The 16,294-nt window shown below is 39.6% G+C and overlaps 1 long non-coding RNA gene and 1 pseudogene across 1 annotated transcript in view; one reads left to right on the top strand and one right to left on the bottom strand.

Moving 5' to 3' along the window:
* Positions 1–1,491: 1,491 nt before the first annotated feature.
* On the bottom strand, positions 1,492–1,951 carry Rpl35-ps9 (ribosomal protein L35, pseudogene 9; annotated as a pseudogene).
* A 3,116-nt stretch (positions 1,952–5,067) lies between these two features.
* Positions 5,068–16,294, top strand: part of LOC134486724 (uncharacterized) — a 44,216-nt gene continuing 32,989 nt past the window's right edge. The window contains exon 1 of the long non-coding RNA XR_010066096.1: positions 5,068–5,307. This is a non-coding gene — a long non-coding RNA (uncharacterized LOC134486724). The remainder of the gene's footprint in view (positions 5,308–16,294) is intronic.

Here is a 16,294-nt window from a genome sequence, read left to right as displayed (position 1 = left end):
CCTCCTGCCTCATCATGTGATTGTACCTGGAGAAAGGGCCTTTACAAAGGTAACAAAGTTGAAAATGAACTCACCAGAGTGAGCCCTAAGTGAATATAATTATGATCTGAAAATTTGATGTAGAATAAAGAGAAAAGACTCTTTGAAGACTCAAGGTAAAAACAGCAACATATGAGCAAAGGAAAAAGGACTCAGAAAACCAATACATTGATTTGAGGAATTATGCCTATAAGTTTTGAGAACTGTGAGAAAATTTCAGCCTCCCAATCAGTACACTTGCTAATTTTTGGTGGGCTTCTGAAGTTAACACAACTAGGTATAAAAAGAATCATGGACTAGGATATAGATCAGTGGTAAAGTACTTACTTAGCATGTAGAAGAATATGGGTTCAATACCCTGAAACCAGAGAATATTAAAGTTGGCTTCAAATGGTGTCATGACCAATCTTCATCGTCATCTTGACAAGATTTGGAAGCACCAAGGACAAACTTCTGAGTATGTCTGTGAATGTGTTTCTAGAGAAGCTTAGGGGAGGAAGAGGATTTACTCACCTTGACTATGAGTGGACCATTCCATGGACTGTGGTTTGAGTAAGAAGGGGAAATAGAGAAACTGAGCAAGACACCAATATTCATTTCTCCCTGATTCTTCACCTCAGACCCAACGTGACCTACTTTGTGACTCCCCTGTGGCCTCCCACGATGGACTTAAACCTGAAAGTTTTAGTCAAGACAACCCCCCTTATTTTTTGACATTTATTTAATCATAGCAATGGAAAATAATTACTATAAGGGTGAACTATATTTTAGCCCAGGTTTCACACCATGTACCTTAATGTGGCATTTCCAATGCTATGGGTTAAGTTTTGTCTTGTTTGTTTCTGAGGATTGCTTTTCTAATTGTCAAATGAATTTTGACTCTTTTGTTGATGTTCATTTAGCAATTGGAGCTCCAAAGATCCAAACTCAGACACGACTTCTTTTAAAATTCTGTTAGTACCCTGTTGTATTTGTGTTGAATAATGGCCTTGTAGAAACCCAAGAATCACCCTTTATTTCTGCTCTGAACCTCACACATCTCAAACACAGAACAAGGGTGTCAGTTTATCCTGGCTATTTCAATTTCTGATTCCAATCCAAAATTCTATCAACTAATTCAAACTCTTGTCTTCTTGCCTTGGCTATGCTAAAGACTTCTAATTAATATTCTAAATTCCATAATCTCCATCTCTTATTTCATACAGGGTGTACCCTGATTATCATCTCAAAATGGCTCATTATATAACTTAAGTCTTTGATAGTTTCATTATTTAAATAATAAAGGTCTAATCATTTAACAAGATGTTCAAGGCCCTTCATAATCTAGACTAATTTACTAACTCTACAACTTCACAAACATTTTTCTCACATTTTTCTCTTACCTCCAATCCCGTCAACCAATTTACACTTCCTATTTTTTTTTCTTCTCTTTTTTGCTCGTCAGTCTTGGACTTTATTGTCATTGTCGTCGTCTCAGGCCTCGACTGCATACTTGCGCAGTGGGTACAGCCACTCCTTCCGCTGCTGCTTCTTGCTCTTCAGCTTCTCTTCATGCTTGGTAAGCCGGCGGTTCATGGCTCTTGTCTTTTTGGGTCGCAGGTCCAGGGGCTTGTACTTCTTTCCCTTGTAGTATTTCCTGAGGTTTTCCTTTTGAGTCTGACAGTGAGGACACAGGCGATGGATTTGCGTATGACTCGTATCTTGGAGAGGTTGGATGCGGTGCCTCCTGTCACTTTGGTCTCCTGTCACGCAAAGCTGGGACAGTTCCACCTTCAGATCATCCGGTTGGTAAGTGATTTGCATACTTCGCTAATCCATACATGTTAATTCTGTTTACTAAGTTCATCAAACTAAGTTCATCCAGCTCCTCCTTCTTCTTACCGCTCAGGTCCCGAACCTTAATCTTGGCCATTGCTTCGTTGTTCACGAATGAGGCGGCCCGGTTTGAGAACAAAACTGTGTATATATTAAAGGACCAGATAAACTTTTTTTTCCATCAAACTTTCATTGGCACTCATAATTATAATTAATAGATAGTTTCATACTTTGTGACCTAGGAACACTCATGTGGTACTTTCTGAGTTTCCCTTAAATTTGTCATTTTTTTTCTAGTTAATGACCTCTAGATTAATGACCTTTTTTAGAAAGTGGTAATCTTGGAAGGTTCATTTTCTCTTTTCTTTCTTTCTTTTCTTTTCTTTTAGTAGAGAATAGAGTTTATTCAGGGGATGGGGAGGGGAGTTGAGGGAAAGCCAGAGGGGGGGTGGTGTATAGAGGCTGACCATGAACATGTGGAGAGAGAGAGGAGGGAGGGAAATGGTGAGAGAGAGGGAAGAGGGCAAGGGAGCAGAAGCAAGAGGAGAGAGTAAGAGCAAGAGAGCAAGAGAGGAAAGGTTTACTTTCTATTCCTACCTATTATATTAGAAAATGTTATGCATTATAAACATCTGGGTGAATGAAGAGAATTCTCCAAGTATCAATTCTACAAGACTTAGAAGCATGTGGTCAATTTAGTTCATTTGAGTCTGTCCATTTTGTGGAGAATACAACTGACATTTCTTCCTAGGTTGTAAAGTAGCTCTTAGAACATGTTATGTGAAGTCCAAATTAATCAAAGACATGAAAATTAAATTTATCCTTGAATGTCCCCCAGAATAAAAATTCAGAAAATTATTTAAAAAGCAAAATTTTGTTGCATTTGCCAAATCCAAAATATTTTTAGAAATATCTTATGGAGAGTTCCAATCGTCTTGGAGCTCAGCCCAGGATTAAGGGGATAGCAGAATCTATTTTCTGAGTTCAGAGAAGTTGTTTGGACTGGAGAGGACCTTGTTCTTTAAGGCTATACAGTGATACATGCAGCATTTGAGAGGTGGCCAGCACTAAAATGCTGGGCCTTTCACCCTCTTCATCCTTTTTCTAAGGTATCTTGGAAATCAAACCGTGTGAGCACGCTGGTTGGTTGGGCTGGATTCTGTGTTAAAATGAATAGTCTAATCCTTTACACACACCCAAGCTGAGAATCCTTTGACTGTAGTTTGCCCTAGTATTTTGTTTCACTACTGTATGTTTGTTTCTGGTCTTACTTCTTAAAGGTTACCCAGTTAAGATTAGAGAAAAATAAAGACCCTTAAAATTTAAATCTCTATGCTATTTTGTGCGCTTCTGGAGGACTCCCTGAAGGTACTTTGGCAAGCCCAAGTACGAGCTGACAATTTCTAATTCAACAACGCTAATTCATTCAGCTTTATGGTGGAGGTAGATTTACTTGGCTCTCACACTGGGAAAGCTGAAGGTTTCTGCTTAGAATTTCACCAGGCACTTCCATACGATCCCTGAACCTTGACGAGGAGAACCTTTCCCAGTCATGGTTAAATAAAGCTCAGCAAGATTTGCCAGGAGCCGTCCTGTTTGGCGTCCTCTTCTTACTCATTGCCAAAGAGGATTCCATTTCTCAACCCCAGCCTCAACCACAGAATGAGTAAAGAAAAATTTGCAATGACAATTCAAATTATGCTATTTTTCTCCCACAATCCTTAGAACAACACCATGGAGTATATACTAGTATTAGGCCAAACCACACACAACTGCCGTGAAATAGGTAAAACAGAGTTGATTGTGCTCTTAGAGGTTTAAAATTTATTATTAATGTCTCCATTTTCCTGAAGAGAATGCTTAAGTTTAGAGGTCAGGTAACCTATGGGGTTCTGGAACTAAGTAGCAAAGACACACCTACCACTAGGGACCTAGGTGTACCTTTTGGTAATGCCTGACTGCTCTGTACCACGCTGAACCATTGGGTGAAGAACATAATTAGGCCAAGGGAAAAAGAAGCCTTCCTTTCATTTCCACACTCATCCATACAGGAGAGAAAGATAGGTTGCGTTTCTTTGCTATGGACATAACTGTGACTCATAAAAACATACGCAGACTTGACAAGGGTATGCATTTGAGTTTCCCCCCTATGAGTCTTAACTATGCCAATAAACAACGTATTACATGTCTTGAGTCATGGATACACGCAGATGGCAATGGCTTTAGAACATGTACTCCGTTAATTCACCAAGGCCGTGACTGGCCAGGAAAGGTTTTGCTCTGACTTTGGATTGCTATCTATGTTTTAGCTGTTAGTTTGTAAGATTTTGGGGCACAGACATCTTTGGAACCCCCTCCCTGTTGATGCCTGTGACCGACCTTTCTGATAGCGACGTCAGCCTAGAAGGGTTAATGGTCCAACTTCAGACAAAAACATTGCAGGTCAAATAAAATGGACCATAACAGCTCAAACAAAAGTTTGAGCCTCCTCTTTGGGGGTTAGGACTACTGTTCCTCCTATTGTTCTTTCTAATACTCTCCATGGAGGGCTGCTTTTTCTCTCTTTCTTTACCAGCTTGGCAGCTTGGGAAGCTACTGTCAACCTCTCTACCTATGCTCCAGTCCTACTAGAATAGAGACATTGATTAATGCATAAGAGAGGTAATAGAATATAGAAGGACATTCACAGAGAGCTAAGGAGCTATTTAAACAGTGGTGCTCATGCAAATTAGTGTGATTGCTGGCCCAGGCCCTGAAGACATTATATTGAGCTGAAAAGCAACCAGACGCTGGAGGAGTTGGAATTTAAATAAAGCGTGAAAGCATACATTTCACTCTGGTTCCTATTATTTTTTCATATTGTTATTGGGTATTGCCACTAGTTGCATGAAATTATTAGTGCACCTAGTAGGTTCATAAACACTGGTTCATAAGGGAGAGGGCAGGTATATTAGTAAGGAGCATGGCTGGCAGAGTTGTGTGGTCATCTCCTTTGTATGAGTAGACAATGTGAAACAACATTGGAATATATGTTTATGAATTTTCTTCTCTCCTATCTTCAGGGATATGAGACCAAGAGAAGGGGCAGTGGATGGAAGTGTTCTCCAGGGATGTGATCATTATTAGTCTTTCTCTCTTTACTACTTGCTAGAAGTTGTTTTTGAAGGTGCTGGTAGGTCCCTTGTCTTGAAGCTGATGTTTCTCTGCCTTTGGCTGTGTTGCTCTACTATTCCAACAATGGGCTACTCAGGCAGTTGATCTGGTGAAGCTCAGGAATTTCTGGAGTTGGAGAGTGAAAAACAGGAAATGGTGCAAGGCACCTTGGCTAATCTTTCTGAAGGCACACCCTCCTTTCCCCATCCATTCATTCCCTTGTCCCATTTCTTCCCAGACTCAACACTCAACTTCTGCAAGAGATGGCAATTGGAGCTCGTGAGGCTTTCCCAGATCTCAGTAAGCTGCTATAGTTAAAATCTATAGTTAAAATGATTTTATTTTTACTTATATTTATTCCTTGCACACACAGGATGAAACTGATAAATAACACTGAGACAATTTCTATGTTGGATCAACCATGAAAAATAAAAAATCAAAGCAGACATAATGCCCCTATGAGATACAAGTACTTTGTATAAGGTGACTTCTTGAAGCCCATAGGAAAATATCCATACATTATACAAGAGAAATATAAAATGAAGCGTCATATACCCACCTCTCTGCTTAAGCTATAGAACACAGTTGTCCCAGAATCTTTCTTGGCGTGGATCCTTCCCAGACCCACTAATTCTTGCCTCCCAGAGGTAACCATAACCCTGAATAGTGCGTTATTAATTTCTTTGCTTTCTTTTATGATTGTATGTAGTATACATGTGTAGATCTAATTCATTTCATAATTCTATGACTTTCATGTAAGCACAATCATATCTATGACTGAGCTTCCATGATTTACATCTTTGTAATTTTGGTTTTTTTGTAAACATTATTCTTCCATGATCATTTTGTGCTGTGTGAATCTAAGACGTTCTTATTCTTAAATGCTACATAATATCTATTGCTTGATCTTAATTATTCTTCTGTTGACAGACATCTGGGTTGGCTTCAGTTGTTTCAATAATGTAAAAACAATGATCATGTAAACATTCCATTTTTTTTTTGAATTTCTGGAGCACACACATAGGAGTTTTGCAAATGTGTACTGGTCAGAATAGAAACACTGGGTTAGAAAGGATGTACCATTTAAGTGTGCTGGGTGATATCATATACTTTCTAAAGTGCTTACACTACTCTACATTCCCAACTGCTTATGAGATATGGTTATAAATCTCTTAAATATTAATTAATATTTCATTATAATTTTCTTCAGTTACAATAATGACAATTATTTTCTTCATATTTTTGACTTTGTGGTTTTTTTGTTGTTTTTTGTTGCATTTTTTATTAACATTCTAAATGCTATCCCATTTCCTGGTTTCCTCCGCAGAAACACGCTATCCCACAACCCCCTGCTTCTATGAGGGTCCTCCCTCACCCACCCGCCCACTTCCTCCCTCCTCCCTGCGCTGACATTCCCTTAAACTGGGACATTGAGCTTTGGCAGGACCAAAGACCTCTCCTCCTACTGATGCCTGAAAAGGTCATCCTCTGCTACATATGGGGATGGAGCCAAGGTCCATTCCTGTGTTCTCTTGGGATGGTGGCTTTGTCCCTGGGAGCTCTGGGGAGTCTGGTTGGTTGATAATGTGTTCTTCTTGTGGGGTTGCAAACCCTTTCAGCTATTTCAATCTTTTCTCTAACTTCTCCAGGGGGACCCTGTTCGGTTCAATGGTTGGCTCCGAGCATCCGGCTCTATATTTGTAAGACTCTGACAGAGCCTCTCAGGAGACAGCTATATCAGGCTCCTGTCAGCATGCACTTCTTGGCATCCACAATATTGTCTGGGTTTGGTGGCTGTATATGGGATGCCTCCCCATGTGGGACAGTCTCTGGATAGCTTTTCAGTCTCTGTTCCACACTTTGTCTTTGTATTTCCTCCTGTGAGTATTGTTGTTCCCCCTTCTAGGAAGGACTGAAGCATCCACATATTGGTCGTCCTTCTTCATGAGTTCATGTGGTTCGTGAATTGTATCTTGGCTATTCCAAGCTTTTGGGCTTATATTCGCTTATCACTGAGTGCATACCATGTGTGTTCTTTTGTGATTGGGTTACCTCACTCAGGATGATATTTCTAGTTTCTATCAGCTTGCAATTCCAGCAACAATGGAGGAGTGTTCCTCTTTCTCCACATCCTGGCTAGCATCTGCTGTGAGTCATCCACACATATTCTTTGGGGATCTTAATCACATATTTTGCTCATTGTTTTATTAGGAAGTTCATTTTATTTTATCTTCTATATTTTAAAATTTCACTCTTTGAGAATGTCATACATGTATACCATGTATTTTGACCATATTGTCTTTTTCTATCTCTCCAATATCCTCCCCAATGTCCTCCTCCCAACTTAATATCCTTTTCTAAAAATAGTTCACTGAGTTTTAGTGTATAATGTCATTGACTATATTCATGAAAAATGCAGTGTGTTAAAATAAATAAATATAGCAGGTAGCTATGTCAACGGTGGCTACACAAGTCAGGGGCATATAGTATTTAGTCATACTAGTGTTTGAAAATATAATGAAAGTAATATAATCACCTCTAATTTTGTTTAATGGGCTGCGATTCAGTGTATATGTTTATTACTACGGTTTGTTTCCCCCATAGGTTCATACAAATGAGAAAACGTTAACTTGTTAAAAATGTGTTTTGTTATTGTAGTTGTTGTTTGTTTGTTTGTTTGTTTTGTTTGAGGCAGGGTCTTATGTAGCCCTGGCTGGCCTGGAACTCACTGTATAGACTAGGCCTCCTCATGGCCTCCTCATGCCGACAGACATCTGCTTGCCTTTCCCTTTGTTTATTAAGACATTTTAAGTTGAGCAGTGGTGGCTCACACTTTGAATTCCAGGATCCGGGAGACTAAGGCAGGTAGAGCTCTCTGAGTTCAAGACCAGCCTGGCCTTGAGTTCCATGACATCCAGGGTTATTACACAAAGAAACCCTGTTTCAGGAAACAAACAACAAACAAACAAAAACACTCCAAAAAAATTTAAATGTGTTATTTTACAATTACTAAAATACCATTTTTCTCTCAATTTACTTTGGTGGTAATAAATTATATCACTCTATTTTATCGTGCCAAACAAACTTTCATTCCTGGAATATATCCAAAATTTTTTGTACCATCTTCAAAATTTTCCAACTTTTTATATGTTGTGTGTGGAATATTTTGCTTCCACGTGTGTAACATGCGCAAGCCTACAATCTGTGTAAGCCAGAAGAGAATATTAGATCCCCTGGAACTGGAGTTACTGAAGCCACCATAGGATGATAGGAATTGAACCCAGGACTTCCCAAGAGCATGAGTGTCCGTGAACTGCATTGTTGTCCTTAGTTCACTAATATTTTGTTGAAAACTTCTCACACCTTTGTTCCTCAATGAGACTGGCTAATATTTTCTAGGAACTGCCATGGCTCAGTATCAGGATTATATTAACTTGATATCAAAATCTGAGTGAGGCATTTCTTCGTTATTCTCTGAAGAATCTTGTGTGAAGTTGGTACTATCTCTTTCTTAGATATTCATAAACGTACCTTGCAAAAATTTCACTCCGATTTTCCTTTTTATGACTCAGTCAACTTTCTTTATTGATTGTAATAGTACTTTATAACTGTTCATGCTTCGATATAGAGACAAAAATTATATCCACTTTAAAACAGGTTGGAAAGAATGGAGAGATAGAAGTGTCTATATGGAATGTTGTAAGCTTTTATTATAACCAAGTTAATTAGAAGAAAAACATAATAGAAGGAATTAGTTTCTGAAACATAAAATTCTATATTAATTTTATATTAATCTTATAATTTTAGAAATATAAACAAAATATTTTATAATTATTTTATCAGATTTTTAAAATCAAATCACTATGTATCTTTTTCTAATCAAGACTTAAAATTATAATCTCTTAAAATTCTCAATCATTATCATCAATAAACTGTTTCTATAGTTTAATGGTAAAAACTTAATTTCTTTTACAGTACTATGGAAAGAATTCAATCTCTGCTCATTTTCTTCCCTCAGCAAATATATTATTAAAGATTTTGTTATTTTGTGGTGGTACAAAGAAAATTCTAGTGGAACTTTAATTTGTGGGCTGTGCAGGCATTATGGTAGTGGTCACTTTGAAAAGATATGCAAATGTGCTATTAAAAGAGCAGTCCAACTACTGACAGAAAGACAGACAGACAGACAAGCCATTGGAATGGCTTCATGAGTATCTCTCCAAATCTATGGCCCCTAGGACCTCAGAATTTGACTTTAGAAACAGCACCCTTGCCTATAGAGTTACAAAGAAGTTAGATTGCATTATAGTGGGCTCCATATCCAAGCACTGAATTCCTTTTTTCTTTTAAAGAAGAGGGCTCACTACCTAAAGACTATACATGGACTGACCCTGGACTCTGACCTCATAGGTAGCAATGAATATCCTAGTAAGAGCATCAGTGGAAGGGGAAGCCCTGGGTCCTGCTAAGACTGAACCCCCAGTGAACTAGATTGTTGGGGGGAGGGCAACAAGGGGGGGAGGATGGGGAGGGGAACACCCATAAAAAAGGGGAGGGGGGAGGGGGATGTTTGCCCGGAAACCGGGAAAGGGAATAACACTCGAAATGTATATAAGAAATACTCAAGTTGGGGTTGGGGATTTAGCTCAGTGGTAGAGTGCTTGCCTAGGAAGCGCAAGGCCCTGGGTTTGGTCCCCAGCTCCGGAAAAAAAAAAAGAAATACTCAAGTTAATAAAAAAAAAGATATAAGGTACAAAAAAAAAAAAAGAAGAGGGTTCACAGTGATACGCAGACATAGGGCAGAGGGTGCACTGATAATGGAGATAGAAACTCGGGTGATGGTACTGCAAGCCAAAGGAGACCGAGGACTGCTGGAGACCTCCAGACGCTTGGAGGAAGCAAGAAGCTTTCTTCTGCAGAGGCTTTCTCAAGGCTTTACCCACTGATGCATGAACCCTGAGTTCTCACCCCAAGAACCAAAAGATAAAACTTCTGTTGTTTTAAGTCATACAGTTTGTGGTAATTTTCAGCATTAACCCTAACTAACTAAAACATCTCCCCAGACATGTGTTCCAGAAGACTCTGTTCAGGAGGTCCTCCTGTTTCCTTACGTGCCACACACCTCAACTGTGACAAATTAGTTTGTGTGTCATGTTTCTGTGGAACTAATATTATAATGTCAGATGGTTGTGCTGTCTTCTAGCTTAGAAATGACTGAAAAAGTGAATATCTAAGTGGCAGCCCTCTTCTTGTACTCTGAAATTAGATGACACTCTCAGTCTCTTCTGGACCATGGGGCTAGCATCCCTCTCCCTCGGCTCTAATTGGAGATGCAGGACAGGTTCACTCTGCTAGAGGCTCAGCCATCTCCAGTCCAGCTGACCACTTCACTTGCAGAAAGGCCCCTGGTGCCGGTTGGGATACTCAGCTTTTGACTCAGCCAAGCTTGCTGCTGTGCGTACAAACTACCCCCACCCCGTGCTGTCTTAACTGTGTGGATTTCTGCTCCCTCATTCAAACCTTGACTTTATTACCTTTTCCATAAATTTGAAAATTTAAGGTTATTTTATGCAGATTATTTCTTTGTTTGCAACAGAGGCTTTTGTGGGAACACGAGGAAAATAGAACAAGGCTGAGTTTTGCCTTCATGTTGGCTAGGTCTCTGTGTGTTCCTCTGTCTTGATGTCGTGTTCTGACCTGCTACTGAGATCTGCTTATATAGTGCACTGGAAACTCAACCCCCCAGGCTTACCTGAACTTATAACGGCCATGCCAGCAGAATTTTCAGTTGAGACACATGGTAGCCAAGTATGATCATGTATTTATATAATCTTTAAAACGTAAGATAGATTAGGTTCACTTGGGTTCAAAGCTCTGTCTGTCATGAACCAGAGTCATTGCTAGAGCAACATGAGCAAATCATTTGTGCTCTCCATCTCCAAAATCTTCCTTTGTAAACTAATATTGCCTGATATCACTGAGTCATGGAAAGACTTCGATGAAGTGATACAAATCAGGAACGTGATTTCATGTGCTTGAGACATGTTAGGTATAGCTGTCATTGTTACTGTTGTTGCAGTTAGTATTAATTAGTTATTGTCTAAACAAGTAAATAGGGAGAGTCAGCAGGGTGTTCTCTGTGATTGGGTTTGAGACCTGCTCCACAGGAGAAAATCTAATCCTGGCACTATAAATCCAGTAACAAACACAGGCCTGGGGAAGTCATGGTACTAGAGGGGAACTACTATTGTTCAATTGTCAAGGCATCAATTGGCATTCTAATTTACTGTGTTTTTATCCATAGACAAATCCAACTCTCAGAATTTGTAAGCTAGACATCTCTTTGCAGTGAGTATCAGTCAATATAGAGTCACGTGCCTTTTCAAGTATCTCTCAAACAGGATATGTTTCCCACCTCTTCTAAAGTTGAGGGGATGTCATGGAAGAGAGGGCAGAAAGGATTTACCACCCAAGATATAGAGAGAATACAGTCTTCTGGGTATGATACAGCCATTGCAACAATGGACTCATAGTAGCCATGGTTATTTGTATTGGACCAACACAAGATTGGTCCTATTAATGGTCAGTCATAAATTGGGGAGGAACTTATGGTACCATGCCTCTCCCTGGTGAACTATTGGCTACTGATGCATCCTGGACGAGTCAATGACATTTGTTGTGTATTTAATGCTGAGCTCAGCAGGCTCAAATAGATTGTTCCAAAGTCATGGCCACACAGAGCACCTGGTTAAATTCAATATCTAACAAGACAATAAGAAGCTGTGAATGTGAGAATGGGATTGCATTGTATGTAGGAATGAAATTATAAAGAATGAATTTAGTTAATGAAAAGGCCTCTCTTTTACTTCGTTCTGATGCTCTCCTTTGCACGTTCCTTCCTCTTGGGCTTTCATGGCTTCTTAATAATATCTAATTTCTGGTACCATCCTTTCCACAATGTGCAGCATATGAATATTGATTATTTTCCTACATTGTCATCCCACATTGGTTGAAATACAGCTACACATGCCCTGCTAGATGTTTGCTATAATCTGAAATCAATGACAATCAGGTGACAATACAGAAAGGCTCCGTTGACTGAATGTAGCATGATGTGTTTACATTTTAGTAGGGACTGCAAGTGCCTCAGTTAAAGGAGTGTTCAACATGGCAGTGAGAGATCTGCAACAAAACTCTTGCATTGTTAAGTTTTAGGCAAGGATATCTTCAGTGGCATGAACATGGAGTCCACAGAAAATAAGCAAAAATGAGTAAAGATACATGAAATTGAATAGATATTATTGTTATATCCATTTTATATAAGAGGAACCACACAGGCATACTTCTCATAGGTCATACAGATATTTGATAGGAAGATCTGTCCCAGAGTTCTAAATATAAATCCTTGACTCTTCTACAAAAAGGTACAGAGCATAAATTAGTGAGTAAGGCGTGCCTGGGTGTCTGAACCCCGCATACAGCACAATAGAAAGAAAGAGAGTAACAGGGGCAATTGCAGCATCAACCTTGAACAATAGAAAACAGGCTTCAGGAGATTCGGGGGTTATTTAAGAAGTCATTTGTTAATATGTTCTTGACAAATAGTATTTTACTATATCAGGACACTATATTTCAAGAATGGTACAAAAAAGTGTGATTTATGTGATTGTGAGCTTCTCAGGGGCTGGAGGAATTTAGATGCCCCTTGCAAAGGAGTGTAAATGGTTAACTAAGAATCACCTCTTTTTGAACACACACACACACACACACACACACACACACACACACACACACTGCACTTGCAGTCTAGAGAGAAACCTATTGTAGCTTTCTGATTGCATGCTCTTTCTTTGTTAATTTTTAAACTCAGTAGTCAGCTGTGCTTGGTAGGCCCATGTCCTAGAAACTGTTATGAAAGCCACGGTGAGAGAATTGACTTACACATAACAGATCATATATAAACCAGAGATCTGGGAATTTCACTTGTAGTTTGCCACAGACATCCTCCTGTGAATTAATTTCTTTAATTACAATTTCTCCCTCCATTCCTATCTTTCTTGCTTTCCAATTTTCAGTAAAAGGAATTTTCAGTTGATTTTGGTGGATTACACATGAACTGCTCTGCAACTTACAAAGGAAGTTCTGTTATAGGGAAGGTCTCTGCTTCAAGTACAGCAGGTAACCTAACTATTGTAAGTTTCCTTTGTTCATCATATGTTGGAAATATAGGTGATGACTCTCCTAGATTCCACCTCACACCAGTGAGAATGGCTAAGATAAAAATCTCAGGTGACAACAGATGCTGGCAAGGATGTGAAGGAAGAGGAACACGCCTCCATTGTTGGTGGGATTGCAAGTTAGTACAACCACTCTGGAAATCAGTCTGCAGTTTCCTCATAAAATTGGACATAGTACTACCTGAGGACCCATTATACCACTCTTGGGTATATACCCGAAAGATGCTCCAACATATAACAAGGACACATGCTCCACTATGTTCACAGCAGCCTTATTTATAACAGCCAGAAGCTGGAAAGAACCCAGATGTCCCTCAACAGAGGAATGGATACAGAAAATGTGATACATTTACACAATGGAATACTATTCAGCTGTTAAAAACAATGACTTCATGAAATGCTTAGGCAAATGGATGGAACTAGAAAGTATCATCTTGAGTGAGGTAACCCAATCACAAAAAAACCACACATGGTATGTACTCACTGTTAAGTGGATATTAGCCCCAAAACTCAGATTACCCAAGATACAATCCACAGACCACCTTCAGCTCAAGAAGATGGACAACCAAAGTGAAGATGCTTCAGACCTTCTTAGAAGGGGGAACAAAAATATTCATAGGAGGAGATACCAAGACAATGTTTGGAGCAGAGACTGAAGGAATAGCCATTCAGAGCCTGCCCCACCTGGGGATCCAGTCCATATACATACAGCTACCAAACCCAAACAACATTGGGGATGCTAATCAGTATTCAGAATCCCAACAATAGAAAATATATAGCTTCAGAGAAATGAAGGGTGTGTGTGTGTGTGTGTGTGTGTGTGTGTGTGTGTGTGTGTGTGTGAAATATCTGGAAAGCCACAAGGAGTCATACTACTAACTATTTACCAAAATCCCAAACCAAATCCCAAACATCCTTAAGCCCATAATGCATGTAACTGAGAAAATATACACAAATAGTTTTAATGTACTTTTCTATCTTTGATGATGGTGCTCCCTTCAAGGGTCAAAGATCATTTTAAAGAAAACCTTTAATACATATGAGAAGCCCTCTTTTGAGTTGTTGGCCAGGGTTCTATAAGAGTCTCCTGAAACATACAGTCCACTGCTATTGTCTTAGTTACCACCCTTCCCCTCCACTGTCTAGATGTGGAAAGTAAATCCCTATTGCTGAGGACACCATGCAGCTCAGAAACAGATTCCAGAGACCCCTGAGCTGAAACTGACATGAACATGCCCTCCCTGAGAATTAGCCTTCATGGTACCAGAGGGTGACATGCAAGCTTCCAAAAGAGAAAAGAAAGCAATAGTTCTATCCAAGTATGAAGTCTTTGAGTTACATCAATGGTCAGGATGTCGTGATAACCTTAAGGGTAGAGTCGTGGTATGCATATCTTGGCAGTGACCAACAGGTCTCTAATTGAACTTAAGGCCCACTCAAAGAGAAAGATACAATACTTGGTACCAGAGACCTAGCCAATGACCTAGTCATTGCCAGTGAAAACATAGTTGTTGGAGAATTTATATCCACTAATTTACTAAGCCATCACAATCCTTAACACCATGACCCCTGCACCCATTACAAAGGAAAATATTTAACTGACTTGTTTATAGGTCCACTGTCATCATGGCTGGAAGCATGGATGTTTTAGGCAGACATGGTGCTAAAGAAGTAGCTGAGACTAGAGAAGTAGCTCAGATTTCTATATCTAGATCAGCAGGCAGCTAGAGTTGGCAGGGGGAGAGAGAGAGAGAGAGAGAGAGAGAGAGAGAGAGAGAGAGAGACTTGGCCTGAGCATTTGAAACCCCAAAGCTCATCCCCCAGTGACACATTTACGCCACAAGACCAAATCCACTCCAACATGGCCACACTTCAATCCTCTCTGATGACAAAACACTCAAATCTGTGAACCGTTATAGACAACAATTTGTAAACTTTTATCCCTGAGCCTACAGATAAGTTATGTTTTGATGCCTCATCAAGAAAACTTCTCTTGGCAAGGGATGGAGACCACTCCAAACAAAACAAAACAATCAACAACCAAAACCAAATCAACCAAATAAAATAACCACAACCAGGGTTGGGGATTTAGCTCAGTGGTAGAGCGCTTGCCTAGTAAGCGCAAGGCCCTGAGTTCGGTCCCCAGCTCCGAAAAAAAGAAAAAAAGAAAAAAAAATAACCACAACCCATCAAAATGCAAAGTTGTGTGGCTCCATCCCAGTGGACACATCACCAAAGCACGGCCATACCTAAGGCTCAGGGAACATTGCAGAACAGAGTGAAGGCATTGTAAGAGGTTCAGCGAAGTTTGGAGAGATTGTGTCTCCCAGTAATAGCAGAAGATACACTGAGCAAAAATGATCTGAAAAAGGACAACACAAACAGATGTGTCAAACGGGATGGGAAAAAGCCCATGAAGCCTCTACCTTACACAAAGAGCAATAGGTAACTCAGTAAACCTGGGAGTAGGGGAGATGGCCTTCCCTAGGGAAGAGCACACTGACTGGATGTCCACTGCCAAGTATACAGCTCGAAAAGATAGTGCAAGTAACATTATGCAGACCGAATGGGTTATAGTTAGGAATACACACACACACACACACACACACACACACACACACATGTGCATCAACTGTTAGTAAAAGGGAGATGCCATAAATTTGTAGGAAAGGATTGGGAGGGAGAAAAGGAAAGAGATCCAATTAAATTATGCTCTATAAAATAAATAAATAATAAAAGTAATATGAAAAATATCAAGTTTAACTAACAAAAAAATCATACTTCCATGCCAACAAAATGAGGAATAAGTTGGGATTCTTACTTTATTAACTTGAAGAGCTGATTTGACTACAGAAGGGAACTTACGGCTTCCTTTCTTTTCTTTTTTTTTAAATATAGTTACTCATTTTTTTTTAACTTGAGTATTTCTTATTTACATTTCGAGTGTTATTCCCTTTCCCGGTTTACGGGCCAACATCCCCCTAATCCCTCCCTCTCCCCTTCTTTATGGATGTTCCCCTCCCCATCCTCTCCCCATTGCCACTCTCCCC

This window comes from Rattus norvegicus, chromosome 4 (genome assembly GCF_036323735.1).
Source record: "Rattus norvegicus strain BN/NHsdMcwi chromosome 4, GRCr8, whole genome shotgun sequence".
Lineage (NCBI taxonomy): Eukaryota > Metazoa > Chordata > Mammalia > Rodentia > Muridae > Rattus > Rattus norvegicus.
Note: the sequence above shows the minus strand (reverse complement) of the source record. Positions and strands in the feature narration are given on the sequence as shown.